Raw genomic sequence first — 14,832 nt, 5'->3', positions numbered from 1 at the left:
ACCCTTGTTTGTAGAGCGTGATCCACAGGCTAAAAAAAACATAGGCCTCTTCATTGAAGGCAAACGCTTGCAGGCTTGTGGCGCTAGCTAGCCGAACAATGCTAGCCGGACATTCACAATGCACAATGTAGGGGCTAGTGACGCAGGCTATGAGAGCTAGGAGCGTACAAGCTTACGCAGACACTGACACCCCCCCCCCCCCCCCCCCGGCCCGCCCGCCCAACACTCCACCTAGTATGGAGAGTACAAGTACAATCAACATACAAACACACATACCTGCAGAATCACCCTCTGAAATCTACCAGCTTTGGCCTCCCAAACTGTCCCACCCTTTTCACTGTACAAACACTACAGAGTCTGGCTTGGGGCCTCCATGCCTCTCTCCTTCTCCCTTTTTCAACCTCTCTCCCAACCTCCCTCTCCCGGCCCACACAAAACCCCCGTTTTCAGTCTCCCATCACACACATTTAGTCCAAAACACACACACACACACACCCCTTCCACTCCTCCACCCATCCTCTTATTGTGGAATGCGAGGAATGAAGGATTCTCAAATCACCAAGGACCGCATCGTCAGTCCAAGAGCTGCTGATAAGATGGCTGTATCCTGAACGCCGCTAAACAGTCTCACCGTCAACGCTAACCAAAGACAATTCATCTCAAAGAGTTGTTTTGAGTTGTGAAAAAAACTCACAGCCCTTTCCAGTGTGACAGTCTCACCTAAACGCATGCCCGGAGAATCAATTACCCACCCCCTCCTCCTCACAACACTTACTGCCCCAGTGGGGCAACTAACTGCTCCTGGCTGGAGGCATCAACAACAATGGAAGCTGGGTTTTAGGACCCTGGGGCTGTATTGTAAAAGTGCCTCCTGAGGGTTAATGACCTAATCTTGACAAAAGGCCATGTTTTTTTAGTTCTTTTTGTACCTGGGTTAGCCGCACCTCTCTCTCTCAAGTCAATAACATAATGGTGGAGCGTTAACACAGTTGAAACAATAGGTACTGGGGCCTTCAACGAGGACAGCTTTCTGGGTCGAAGACTGGAGGATTTTCATGAACTCATCTCCTTTCATTTCCTCTGCAGGCCAGAGGCGCATCGTAGAACCTTTGATGACATCACTTCCACCTTTCAAATCACATTTGGCTCGCTTATCACGAAGGAAGGGGATAAAGGAAGTAGGACATTCCAAAACAAGAGGGATGAAACAACTGTCGATTTCGGATATCCACAGGGTAGAGTTTGTGAACGTATGCAGGCGTGCTTGCTCAACGTGAGCGAGTTAGGTTGTCGCTGAGGAAGGCTCACACACACACACACACAGATAGGTCTAGCCTGGGGGAGCACGCTCACATGGCCCAGGAATGCAGGCCAACACAAACATTATGGACTGACCAACAACAGGGCCCTCAAGGGGGCGTTACAGAATGCCCGACGTCATCGTGGCTGACTCGTAAACAAAAGGTCACTGTCTATCTGTCGCAAACACACACCCACACACAAAGTGACACAAACACCCCCCCCCCCCACATGCTTCGTCCAAGGTAGTACACAACACACACTCACGCTGAAACTACCACCACAACAAGGTCATTGGGTGCATGCTTTATCAAAGCACTCTATGATTGCAAGTGGGCTAAGTGTCCCATTTTTGTGTGTTTGTATGTTGACGAGCGAGTGCGATAGCGTGCATGTGGCACCGTGTATGAGAGTGTGTGTGGGAGTTCATCCCCTGGAGTGTGTGAGACAGCCTGTGGCCTTTCCTCATCTTTCTCCCTATTTATAGGGCCCGTTGTGAAAGGGAGGGCTGTGTGTGTGAAGGGTTCTCAAGAGTTCCCTAGGATGCTGTAAATCAGTTACCTTCTGCCTGCCTGACTGAACAAAGGTCCGTCTCCGCCCGGGGCAACACACACAAATTCAGGAAGAGAAAAAATGTAGTCATTGAGTATGTGTCCGCGGACACAGTATGGGGAGATCATGTGAAGGTAGACAAAGTCCCTGCTTGAAGAGGAAACGGAGAGATAGCGGACCAGACCAGGCCTGGACATCCTTACGCAACAGGGGCCCCCGCTCCTTCAGCTGGCCTGGATAGGAGCAAGTTCATCAGGTTTAAAGCTCGTCACTGTGCCTGGATCCATAACGCATTAAGCACCGGGTTTACTGTTTCTAGTATTTAATATAATAGAATAATATATTCAAATCCTTTTCCCAATTGAGGTTTGTCAAAAGAACATTTGTTTTTCGCAGTGCAGGTGTCAGGTTACAGGCAGACAGTAGGGCTGCTGATGTAACGTTTCTATTCTCCTATTCCATATGGGGTGATCAGGACACCTAATGTTGTGCATCTCAAGTCCTCATAAGATGTGTGCAGGCGTCTGTGGGTGCATGTTGTTTATAAATAAAATAGCAGAGTAGAGCTATGTGGGCAGGATAAGGATGTAGGTGGTGACACTATCGCTAGCTCACACACACACACACACACACTTTTACGTGGGCTATGAAGGCACAACATGTTGAAATGTATAACTGCTTCCATGTTTAAATGGATAACTGCTTGGTTGGTTTGTGTGTGTGTGTGTGACTAAATTGGTTGAACTCACCAACCTGATAACATCCACCTGGCCCATTGAACTGCAAGCTTTTTGGTAGAGTAACTGGCTATAGAGCTTGGGAAGGGCAGTTGTCATGCGAGTTTGAAGACCAGTTTGAACCCCAAACTGCGTCCCAACACCCCAACTACCATACTTTGTAGAATGCCCGAAAATCTTTTAGTATGTTGCAATACAGTACACCCAGAATATTACGAATACGTCCTGCAACATAACGTAGCATTTTGCAGCATGCGAGCAAGCATGCTTTTCTGGGAACCATGTAGACAACATTAACCAGTTCAAGGCAAGGTCATATGGCTAAGTACCATGTCTCATTTGTATGCATACTGCATGCACCAGTGCGTACTGTGATTGGGCAGCTGCAGCACGGTACATACTCAAAGTAAAAAGTTATGTTTTGTGATTCGGAGATGAGAGGTGAGGGAGGACACTGACCAGCAACACGTTTCCACGTGCAAGAGTGTGTGTGTGTGTGTGTGTGTGTGCGATGTGTCTGAAGCAGAGACGGACGGGGAGATTCCGTGTGAGGGCAGCGTTGCCATGGTGAGGAGCAGGAATTGGTTCTCAGGTTTCAGCGTGGGTCAGTTCCAACGCTGCAGGCTACGACTAGAGAACACAGCCCCCGCAACTTCCAGCTCCTTTACCTCTCTGCACCTTCACCTGAGCGCAGGCATGACTTCCCTCCATCCACCACGGCATCTCGTCTCCTCGACCACGATCAGCCTTCCTTTCATTGCCTCTGAACTATCTCAAACTCTCCCCAAACTCAAACAGCTCTATCTCTCCCGCCTTCCGCCCTACCTCCTTTCCCCCTCCATCTCTCGCCAGTCTCCCCTGCCACAGTCCTCCCCGACAGCAGACCCCTCTGCCCGTCTTCTGGACGCAGTCTTGTCTCTTTATACCTTGAACGCTCACCGCGCCTCACCTGCTCGGCCTTCTGCTTTTCCTCTTTTCCTTTCCCCTCGTTCCTCTTGTGCAGGTCCTCGTCTACTCTACTCTTCCCTGCATTCCTTGGCAGGTCGCGGCTTGTTGTACAGGAAGGAGAGGAGAATTCCACGTAGCCTCTCTCTCTCAATTCCTCCTCTCTATCTCCAGTTTCTGCTAGCCTAGCTCATCCTGAACACTCCAATCTTGGGATACTGTGTTAATTTTTTATTTAATGTGTTTTCCATAGATGGATTTGGATTGAATGTGTGTGCAATAGCTTGAGTGGATGTATAGAACTGCCCACATTCAGAATGACAATTCAGGGCCGAATGGGGCTGTTTCACAGAGCAACTAGTGACCTACCTGACAAACACACAGGAGCACACACACACACACACCTCCCACTACCCACGCAGACACACACAGACGGTACCACATGCCTCCCTCCCTCTGCTTGCCTCCAGAGTTGAGTCTCAGAGAGGATGTTACACAAGCCATCACCGACAGTGAGGCCTGATTACTTTAGAACTGTGACAGCAGGAAGTGTGTGTCAGTTAGTGTCAGTCTGTGTTTGGGCATTGCAGTGTGCGTTTCATGTGTGTGACTACAATCTGTACGTGTGTATGCTTGTGAATGCATGTCTCTCTGTGAGGGCACCTGTGTGCGCGTGCTTCAACTAAACACGCACTTGAAATGTGCGCACACGCACACACACACACACACACACAGAGCCAGTGACTCCGTGCATACAAAGCTACTTCTATTCCACCCCTCTTAAAGGGAGCTGTCAATCATACCTCTCCAACTCAGTCTAAGAGACTCAGCAGAGAGCAGCCTGTCACAGAGAGAGAGAGCAGGAGGCAGACAGCACAGAGACAAAGACAGAGACACAGGAAGCAGGTGTCTGGATGCTGGTGGAGGGCTGCCAATCAAAAGCCCAGCTGGACTGAACATTTACCCACGCACATTTCTCTCCGCTAGTTTTTTTTTTTTTTTTGGTGCTTCAAACCCATTTCTACAATAGATTTTATCCTTTGGTTCCTTTCCTTTCCCATCCTTCCCCTCTCGGCTCCTAGTATGCAGGGTCTACTGGAACATGTGTCCTGTATTGTCCTGCCCACGGGGGAGAACCAATGGGACCACACTGAAACAGGAAGTGATATCGGAACACTGGGACAAAGCCCTCTCAATGGGACGCAGGTCTTTCTGATCCATGACGAGCCATTTCCTGGGAGAGGTCAGTTTGGGAAGCAAGCCCGGGGTTGTGTCAAGGCCTGTGTCGAGACGGTGAGCCTGACGTCCGACTGCCTTACCAGTCGTCCTCGCAGCCCAGGAGGCCAGGAGGAGACCCGCCCTACACGGACAGCCAGCCCACAGCTCCGGCTCCATCACAAACTGTTCACGCGTGCCATTGGCCAAATCCACATGCACTCAAACGCTGAGGAAGGGTGGGAGCTGCTCGAGGATTGGAAGATCCGGACCTGAATGACATGTGCTGACCGGGGAGCGTGCACCCACACGCGGCAGTCTGTCACACGTCAATTTTGACCTTCCGAAGAAAATGACGGTAGCGCTGAATGATAATCACGGTTACCTGTAGGGGAGTTTACAGAGTGTGTGTTCTCAAAGCATGAGAGATCGATGTATTTAAGTACATCTATCCATGTTGTGTGTGTGTGTCACATGTTTCGGTGTGCGTTAGTGACCAAGACATATGTATATTGTATATATACACATGATAGATATATACATGATATATATATAGAAAATCAAATGTGTGCTCAGTAGCACAGAGAGCTCTTACATGACTTAGAGAATTGCCCTATTCATGGCTCCAATCACCACCACCACATCTCCCCAGACCTCGTGTGTTAGTGCTCAGGGGGTAGGGGCTTTACATGGTCAACACTTACATCACACACACACACACACACACACACGGTTTCTATCCCTGCTGGTCCCCTGACCTGTGACATCATCACCTCCCCCGTCCTACTGGCCAGACTCACTGTCACATGGTGCTTGAGTCCCAGCCCAATGATGATTCACAAAAACAATCACCAGCACATTCATAGACTGTCTGTCACTATAAACCTCAGATATGTTTGAATCCAGTCTCTCTGTAAGGCCATTCAAAACAAACAGTTGCCTTGAAGGCAGTCAAGTCTGTCGGTGCAAACATCTTGATCAATAAGATAACAACAGTACTTTCCATGGGAGTGTGAATAGCAGGTGGACAAAAAACACATGACTGAGCACTCAAATCCCTCTCTGCCTTGTTGAAGACTGGAGAAATCCGCGAGGAAGAGGGGGAGGAAAGGAGAATTCCAGACATGCTCCAACACGCATCGTATTTACAGTAGCCTATTAGCATACACGAAACCCATTCTAGAATCGAATAAGGCCACTGTAAATAAAACGTCATTATCCAAGAAAGTGTCACCCCACTTCTTTTTTCTAGCAAGCCTAAACTATTAATGACAATTCGGATCTCATTATTAAAAGATAGAAACGTAGAACACCGGCAGAGCCAAAAAGTGAAGTGAGTGTTGAAGTGTTACAGCTTCATAATATCTGGCCATATGACTCAAAGGCAGTTTGGGAGCGCTACAATTAACTACCATATGGCAACAAGGGTAAATTGGTTTGCAAGGTGTATGAACCGACAAAACATAACGAATAAGTTCGTATGCTTCATAATAATCATACGATAGCGGAATTGCAAGGTGCATACATTGACATATCACAACGTCTGAGTTTGAATATGCTTCATAATTCTCATGCGATAACGTGGCGTCTCTGATGTTTTTGCATGTTGAAACAGCATAACAAGAGGCAATGTTTGGAACACAGACAGGAAAAGGTGCGTAGAAAGCGAAGTGTCCATAACAACAATTTGGCTACGCTAAGTGACAGTCCCTAAAACCCGACATAACACATGGAAGAACATAATTTGGCAAGAATGTCATTGCACTGTAAAGGGTTGCCGTTCCTCTATATTCCTATTCAAAAACGAGGAACCAAATGCTCACTCTTGACGTAGCTACATCATCAACCACAAGTGCAAGAACGTAGCTTTAACACTTCAAACGACCGGTGAATTTGCCTTTCAATGAAGCATATGACACCGAGTCCAACTCGATCGATGCACTCATTAAAGGTATAGAGGAAGGGGAGAAAGCCATGGATTTACCTTGGGGTATTCTTCTGCTTTCAATTGTAGAATACTGAACATACGTTCGGGAAAATAGTCTCGTTTTCCAGCTCGAAGGGATCCAGAACACTGAAGAGTTTGGTTTCAAATCTGACTTACGCTTCAGAGTCCGCAAGCCCCGTGTCTTCCACGCAGGACAATGCCGAGCGCAGGTGGGCAGATAGGCGTCGCTTCCTGTTTTTCAGAAGGTGCACACCACGGACACGCACTACTTAGCTGCTCTTATGTTTTCCGTCCGCCTCCTATTCCCCTCCCTGTGTATCTGCTCTAGCAACAGTGCTCTAACCGGCAACACTCTCCCTCATCTACAGCCTACAACCGGCTCAAAAACTTCGAGGCCGTGAGTTCACCCGGAAATAGAAAGTTCTTCCTGATGAATTATCTCAAAAATCATCTCTAATGCGCGGATGTTGGCCCAGTTCAGTCAATCTGGAATGTCTCATTCTTAGCTACGGAGGTCGTGCCGAGCGGTGCCTAGCTCAATGCCCAGGGGCGGGAATAATATTGAAATGTCTTGAAAAACATGTATCCTATGTACAAAAAAAGAAGGGAAAAAAAATAATTCAAATAATAAACGAAAAAAGAGGTCCAGAAAGGTTCACATGCTAACAAGATAAAGGTTCTCATGAGAGTATTGCCAAGGGCAGAATTAGGCTACATGCTCCAAGTTCTGTTCTTAATTCTGTTGTTCATCCCATGATATACCTAGCCCCACTTAAAGATCACCTAATAACCAACCAAATAACAACACAAATCCATAAATATGCCAATGAATTTTCCTTTACTTCACGGCGACATTTCATGGTAGGCGACAATAACTAAATGATGAGCACTGCCGCCCCCTGGTGACAACAAGGGCAAAAGCCTTGGAGTACAGATTTTTAAGTGTGCTAAAGTTCATTTCCGAATGATATCATTTTTACGTAATCTTTGCATATGAATAGGGGGAACTTTCATCTTCCAAGAAAAGTGTGGACGCACCATTTAAGCCTATCGGCCAAAGTAGCGAGTAGGCTAGGCCTATTAGACTTTCACTTTAATGGGTCGTTGGTGAAATAATATTAGGCCGTATAAATGGAACATTGAAATGTTCTGTTTGAGATTTTGATTTGAAAACACTGAAACTCCAATACAATGTTTGTCCGGGACCAAAATTAGATCATCAAGACAGAATGAAAATCATTGGCTACAGTAGGATTTTTTTTTTTTTTTTTAACAATATAGCCTACGTTAAATGGGTTATGGTTAACTGCCATTGCTGGAGTTGGGTGAATTCTACATTTCAGTAAAGACGTGTAGGCCAATGAACTCCGACGGATGGGACAGCCTGTTAATCAACTGCACTAGCACTTCTCCCACCTCAAGAGGGCAGTCCATACATAGCATTCATATCTCAAAGGCATTACAGTAGGCCTATATGCTCATGGGTCAATAGATAAAGCCAGTGTCCAAAAGTGTCCTATGAACAATAGTCACATACTAATGAGGTCTGTGTAAGTTGTAAAACACAGAATTTGAGAAACACTCCCCATCAGAAAGCAATAGATACTGTATTCATTTATCAGACGCTTCCATCCAAAGTCCTGACCATGTTTCAAAATAGATTTAAATATTTACCATAATACTTTCTGCATTACCAAACTGGATTTGACTAACACTGCAGTCGTTGATATGCAATTTCAAATGCCCACGTCATGTGCCATATGCTCTACATATAGGAAGATTGAAGGGTGGTTAGCCTACTCCGTCTACGCCCCCACTCATAACATTCTCATTTTCTGAAATTTGCTAAACATAAACCGAGCTCAAAGAGAAAGCCCTGAGCTGTGCAGTGCTGCTTCCAGCATGCTTCCATTACAGAGTTATTCTCATTTTATTCGATTAAATGTACCCTAACTCAATCCAAACCTGCGCTATGCATAATCTCATCATGGGAGAAATGCGTGTAATAAAAAGCACGTTGGACTTAAAAGGGGACCTCATGCGAATGCGTATAATTACGGGTATCAAAATATAATAATTTGTTTAATTGTGAGCTCTTGCCAAGAGGTATGTAATTGCTTGAAAGGAAAATGTTCTGGTTCTAAAATTGGATAGTACTTTGAGAGACGAGATTTGGTTTGACGAGGCCGGGGTAAATCCTTGATTGGGAGGTTGGGACACATTGGGGCAGCAATGCCTTCTTGTTTGGTGGACACATGTCAGCCAATAAAGAGAGAGACCCAGTAATTCTTTGTAATTTTTTATTGAAGTTTCAAACAATGGTCCTTAAGGTATTGATGTCTTTGTTATCACGTAGGCTAATAATTTTACATGCCTAACTTCCTAAGTTTCAGATACATCTGACTTTTGACACTATATCCTATTCCTTGCTTTGTTTCGACCATAGCCTCCATGGTCTGCATTGAGGTAAATTCACATTGATAGGCTATTCTTTATTCCTTTAATCAAACAGCGGATTGTAACTGTGCCCCGGATAAAAGAGCAAGGACATCAGATGACTTGCAGCAGCTCAGTACTGGATACTGGCCGACTAGGCAACAAAAACTTCAAATGACAACTTTTATTGTCATCCATCATTTTCTATAGCCTTATTGTTACCCAGAGACTTTGTTTAACAGATACAATGATTGCAGTTCGAATAATATAATTTTGTAAAGTTGTAAACATCTGCAGTATTATTTATATATGGACTTTAGGTGTTACGGTTTAATTAATTGATCGTGATATTTAAATTTTAGATTAGTGTAGCCTACTTTTTAATAAATATGTAATGAGTCTGAACACGCGAGGAGGCTGGCCAGCGCGCTATTTGATGACGTGCCAGCCCGTCGGAAACGTTCCAGGGGCACAACCGGGGTAAAGGTTTAAAAATAGACTCCATCAATAGGCACGATGGGAAAATAACTCACATTTTAAACCGACAAACCAATTTAGAGCTCATAATCAAGAGAAAGGAAATGGTTATCGCATTTCCCTTTACAGAACGAGGCCAGTCGATTCCGTTGTCTGGAGGTAGACTATAGTTGTCAAAGTTAAGCTGTCTACAGGTATAGGCAGCATTTTCGTTTCCTTTTATTTTGAATTATTTGATTTAAAAAAGTCCCAAATATTTAAAGGTAGACCGTAGATGTGTGCTACAAACGAAGTTTGAGTAGATTTAATTAGGCCTTTCCCGGTCTGACAATATTTGGACACATTAGATTTAGATTTATAGCATGGCTTCTGTCTCCCCATAAAATAATTAAATGAAAACGATCAATATCCAATATTTCCAAAGTGGCCTGTTTAGAGATGTGCATGGCGCACCACAGTCCTCTGCCCCTTGGCATCGGAATGGGCTCGAGGTGACATTATCGTGGCCCTATTCTGGCTGGGGCAGAGGGAGGTCGGTGCGTGTTGTTGCCTCAGGCAAAAAGTCAGCTAAAATCCGTGACTGAATGACAGCTCATCGTGCGTATTTATAACTATGTATTTATAGAACTTTTATTAAACCCCTGTCTTCATTTTGGCCAATGTCAACAAAGCGCGCGTGTTTCCTATTTATAAACCAATTGTTGAGTATCAAAATACACAATTGTAGGCTAATTATTTTGACATATCGGAGAATATTTCATGAACCCTAATCCTTTGTTTCTTGCGGTTTTCATGAGATAAAAATCATTTGCAATTGAAAACATCACGTAGATCTCCATGACAATGGATTACATTGCAGATTCACCAACGGATGCTCTTCATAAAAATAAGACATTGTTTGCAATGCAATAGACAGAGCTCTTAAACCAGAATTCCCTTTAGTATTTCTGGTGCATGAGAGGGAAAAACTCACGCTGATCTGAACAATTGCCGGATTTTCTGGGAATCAAATCTTTGCATATTTTCCTGTTTCGAGCTGGTGTATACCAAACAGTGGTGACCCCACTCTCCTTTTCAATGGGTTTAGGGTGATGTGTCCCGCGACCAAATGGAAACTGGTTCGCTTCAATCTCAAACATTCTCAAGAATGCCAGGAATTCAATTGTGTGAGAGCATTGGGAAACCGGCAACCTGTGGGTGACTCGGACGGCCGGGTCACCTCGCCGGTGCCCTAGCGTGCGCAGCTGCCAAACTCGCCGTCACCTTCCTCCGCCGGTGACGGACGCACACACGTGTTCCTAGAGCAAGTGCAGGTACACCTAACTTACAGAGGATAGAGATGGGAGGTGGGAAGGCGAGGGTCAAATGCGTTCTGTGAGAATGATTTGACCTCATTCGTCTTGTTGATTATAATCTGTCATCCCCTGGAGTACAACAAAGGATACAATCACGGTTATTCACTGCGTGCTCAACGGAAAGACACGCAAAAACAAAATGGCACAGAGTGCGAAACCTTTTCACCTCATCGTAGAATAACAAATATATAATAGAAGCATCCCTAGAACTTTGGATGCAAGCCATGTGTTTCACCTCACCCAACACAATTTTTTAAATGCACTGACATAGTGAGGAAATGTGTGCATTGATGGCATGTTTGGTACGTTCATATTTCATATAGGCCGTTTGAACTTTTACGCAGAGATGTGAGAAAAGGAGTATGGTGGTCACTTGGTCGTATAATCACTGCAGTCAATACAAATATAACTAACTTGTACATTTTATAAATCGACAAGACTGAGTGCCGGTGAGATACTGAACTCTGTTATTGTGTTGCACCTAAAAACACCGGCCTGTGTTGGACCGAGGGGACATGGGGACATGTCGCAGTCACATGTTGTAATGCCATTTTTCTCAGATTTGCTATTTAAATCACCATTGCTGCACGTGATGGAGACAGCAACAGGTCGCTGTTCCCCACCTTTCAAACTGCTACCCAACCCAAACCCAGACATTCATCCCTGAGTTAACGTAGCATTTGCTAAATGGGCAATTATTAAGAGAGACGTTGTTTGGTGATCAAATTAATCTCAGTTTATATGGCCCAGAACTTCAGGATATTAAGATCACCAGCTCATTAGCACTTGGTCCCCAGAGTTGATATTTTATAGCATTTGGTTCACGATTCTGTAGGCCTGTTTAATGACAATTGCAATTAGTAGCTTACTTATGCCTTCCCAATTAATTTGGATAAAAATTTGCAATTTAGCACAAAAGCTTGCCAGGTTTTGTAGCATTTGTATTCACATGAGAATTCGCTTAAACCTATCTTAATTAGGTTTAGTAGGCCTATAACAAATAAATAAAAACATTCAAAAGGCTACTTAAGGCAAATTCATTCAAAATTGCCGAAGAATGAAAGAAAAATAGGTTGTTTAGCGTTTGGGCTGTTTCTGAAACAAAGCGGGAAATATTGATTTACTCGCACATATGTAAATTCCGGTGCAAGTCAAATGTATCGAATAATTAATTTCGTGATGTGCTTAGAAAAAAACAGATCTGAAATCTGATTATTCCTAAGATATTAAAGGAGAGAACATATTGGCCTGCAACATCTAGATCAATTTCCATTAGATTTTGAGTTCTATATTGCTTAGCAGTGTCGATATAGACCCACATAGGGCTTTTTACAAATCCAGCTACAGCTGTCCTTCTATTTTCCGTATACAAGTATGAGACTATTTTTACAATTTTTCGCGAACCAAGGTATTGGTATAGTCAGACTCGTCTTATCTCTCTCAGCCTCGGGGACATCCTGCATGCAGGCCTATTGTTCACGTCCGCCTGACTGAAATGTCAACCTTTCTGCTCAAATGCACACCTGTTACCCAGACCATAGAAGACATGCGCGCTTTGTGCCATGGAGATGTACAGTGTGTGTGCGGCGTGTGTGTGTGTAGGAGAGAGAGAGAGAGAGAGAGAGAGAGAGAGAGAGAGAGAGAGAGAGAGAGAGAGAGAGAGAGAGAGAGAGAGAGAGAAAGAGACATTAGGCTATTGTAGGCCTATGTGCGTAAAACTCCACTAAAGGAGTTAAAGGAACCACTCGCTCAATCACTTGGCTCTGTCCTGTGCCTCATATTTGTTATGAACTTACAGAATCAGCATCCTATTACGTGGCTTCCTACTTTCACTGAATCAAAAGACAAAATATGTATACTGCAAGAGAAAAAATAAAAATAAACACAAAGACTAAAGAAACACAAACAATAATGACAATGCTAATCATGGCCATCTTAAGTGCATAAATTACAATAACAACATCCATCCCAATCTAGATTCCTTAATTTAAAATTAAATAGCCTCACTGTGCATAGGCTATATCATGTCGGTTAATAAGACTAGATAAAAAATGTTATATTTTCATGAAACATTTCTATTTATTATTTTTAGGAGCATGTTTAGAATACAATGGCCTTTTAAACGCGCCCTTATCTCCTCTTTGTTTACAAAACATTAATGTGAGGAAGCAGAAAATATAGCTACACTGCCACGTTTCAACCCTCCATGGACGCTCACTCTTCGAGCGGGAGGATAAAGATGTCAGTTGATGCAGCGCGGCAGCGGTGAAAAGTGGTGAACGCGCTGTTTTGCCCAGCTCGCTCGAAAGCAGCCATTTGAGTGGGAGAAGTTGGCTTCACTGCACATTAAAAGTCCAACTGTTTAGCCCCCGTTGAAGAGCAACTGAGACACTTGTTTTGTGTGCTGTTGGGATTGTAGCCTATTCCCTTAACAGAACAATTACAAAATAAAGTATGAAAATATTTGATGAATATCATTATAGATATTGGTAAGTTGGTCGTCTTTATCTATCCTGCAAATATGAAATATTATTGAGCCTACAATTAGGCCAAAACATAGGTCTATACTATAATAGGCTATCTGCTTGTCGACGGAAACACGCCAAAAACAGGCCTATATTTTATTCTTAATTGATGGGTATAGGCCTATACCAGTCAGGGTGACACTGTGTGTCAAAGTAAAAAAATCCACAAAACCACTGATCCCATAGTTTCCAGTTACGTACACTAAGTGTTTGTATTAAAAACGTTTAATGAAGTTTGGGCATTAGGAAACTCTTTTGGGAAAATTAGGTGGTTGGGAAAATAGTAAAACTATTGTTATTCTAAACAAGGCTATATTGCATAGCCTATAATTAGCTTACTGTTTTACTTGATAGACAAAACAGGCTCCAATGTGCGCATAGCTTGAGGAAATAAATAATTTCACTACAATTGTTTGTCAACCGACTTTCCGCAGAATCCAGATTTGTACCTGAACAGTATACTGGCAACATTAATTTACGCTTCTAATACCTATAATTCCAAACAAAATGCATGTATCTAGACCTTGGATTTTGATATAGCGCAAATTTACGTGTAGCCCTAACCTTAACCTTTAAATGCGCAAGCGCAGTTTCTGGCAGCACGTTCTAATGGGTAGCAAAAATAATAGGACAAGCAGTCTCTGTTACCGGCAGCGCACGACACACCATGCCCTCACACTTAATGAGCTAGGTTGAATATTATCCCCTTAATCATTCACAGTAGCCTTCTAATCATAGAAGTGTAAAACTGCTTGATTGTTATTTGTTAAAGTATGCTAGAAGGTCACTACTTTTAAACCGAATTGCTTGTCAACATCGAAATGCTGCTCTGTAGCCTGTGTTCTGTTCGATTTAGGCTGGATCGGGTTTTCCTTTTTTTCACAAATATTTGGATCAGATTTCGATAAGATTTCGAGACTTATAATGCAGGCATATACATATCTTAAAATGTATTGTTTGACAGGTAGGGTACCACTGGACGACGGGTGGATCAAGGTAACTTGTATTCCGTTGTAAAAGCTCTGAAGTCATGAGATGTCAAGCTTGAGATCCCTACGGCCAAAGTAGACGTCACAGGCCATAAGAGACAACTGGTGGCCTAAAGATGTGCCAACACAAAGTAATGCCAGTAGCTTACCAAAATAAACAAATATTGACTTGGCTGCCATCAGAACTAGGACTGTTTTGTAGTTCGAAAGCTAAACACACCTCGCCATGATTAATAAATATATACATATACATTACAGAGATTTGTTTTTATTTAAATTGAATCACCCGATCGCTCACTAACTTTGGGCAAGTGTTGTGAAAGTGATCATAAGTGGAAAAGAGTTGAGAATAAA

At 43.7% G+C, this 14,832-nt stretch overlaps 1 protein-coding gene across 5 annotated transcripts in view; it reads right to left on the bottom strand.

The window, feature by feature from the left end:
* The window catches only part of pik3cb (phosphatidylinositol-4,5-bisphosphate 3-kinase, catalytic subunit beta), a 42,246-nt gene extending 35,015 nt beyond the window's left edge, over window positions 1-7,231 (bottom strand). For 2 of the 5 annotated variants that reach the window (XM_084673975.1, XM_084673974.1), the window contains exon 1: window positions 6,733-7,231. The gene's annotated coding sequence lies outside the window, so the exon portion shown is untranslated. The remainder of the gene's footprint in view (window positions 1-6,732) is intronic. The other 3 variants (XM_084673977.1, XM_084673976.1, XM_084673978.1) reach the window with 2 other exon arrangements.
* Between the last annotated feature and the right edge of the window lie 7,601 nt (window positions 7,232-14,832).

The sequence above is a fragment of the Hypomesus nipponensis genome, chromosome 15, assembly GCF_054491055.1.
Source record: "Hypomesus nipponensis isolate SF chromosome 15, ASM5449105v1, whole genome shotgun sequence".
NCBI classification, from domain to species: domain Eukaryota; kingdom Metazoa; phylum Chordata; class Actinopteri; order Osmeriformes; family Osmeridae; genus Hypomesus; species Hypomesus nipponensis.
Note: the sequence above shows the minus strand (reverse complement) of the source record. Positions and strands in the feature narration are given on the sequence as shown.